Source organism: Tupaia chinensis, unplaced genomic scaffold, assembly GCF_000334495.1.
Source record: "Tupaia chinensis unplaced genomic scaffold, TupChi_1.0 Scaffold147282_1, whole genome shotgun sequence".
NCBI classification, from domain to species: Eukaryota; Metazoa; Chordata; class Mammalia; order Scandentia; family Tupaiidae; genus Tupaia; species Tupaia belangeri.
Genome location: NW_006207133.1, coordinates 3,432,555 through 3,433,450, shown reverse-complemented (window position 1 = coordinate 3,433,450; position 896 = coordinate 3,432,555).

Sequence of the window (896 nt, the reverse complement as noted above, 5' to 3'; positions counted from 1 at the left end):
ACACTGCTTCTGAGATGTTTGCTATAGGGCACATGCGCTTGCCAGAGAGAAAGTGAGAAATCACTCCCCAGGGGGGAGGGCCACACCACAATCCCCTCTACTCTATTCTTCTCTAAGGATTTTGCACGCACACACACCTGGTGTGAGTTTTAAGCCACCAGGTCCGTGACTCAAACCACGGTCCACTATGTAGGAGTTCAGTGACGTATCCATTACGCCATCTGCTGGTTCCAGCAGGCACTGCTTTAACCAAGCAATCAAGGTAAACCTCACCAGTAGGAAGAGGGATAGCCATCACAAAGTCCTGGGTAAGACGCACCACTACAGACAAATCACCTGTGTGGAATTCTGGCAAAAGTGCAAAGCCTCCTCATAGTAATTAGAAAACATTGGACACACACAGAGGGATGTTCTATAACATACCTGGTAAGTGTCAGGAACACAAATGATATAAAGGACTGAGGGACTGTCACGGGTTTGAGGAGACTAAGGGGACCTGATGGCTAAATGCAATGTGGGGGACCAGCAGGTGGTGTGGTGGTTAAGGTGCTGGACACTTCCACATGGTCGAATCTAGTTCGAGTCCCGGGCCTGGTAGCTTGCTTTCTCACTTTCTCTCTCTCTCTCTCTGGTCAAATTAAAATAAATGCATGAATAAATAAAATTAAAGAAAAATATACTAAAAAATAATGATGGTGATAAAGTTAAATAAAATAATTATTTCTTCTTTTTTTGAAGAGGTTTTTGCTATAGGACGCGAGCGCTCGCCAGAAGGAGAGAGACAGAGAAATAGAAAGTGAGAAATCACCCCCAGGGGGGATGGCCACACCACAATCCCTTCTCCTCCATTCTCCTCTTGAGATCTTGGGCACACACACACACACACACACACGCAC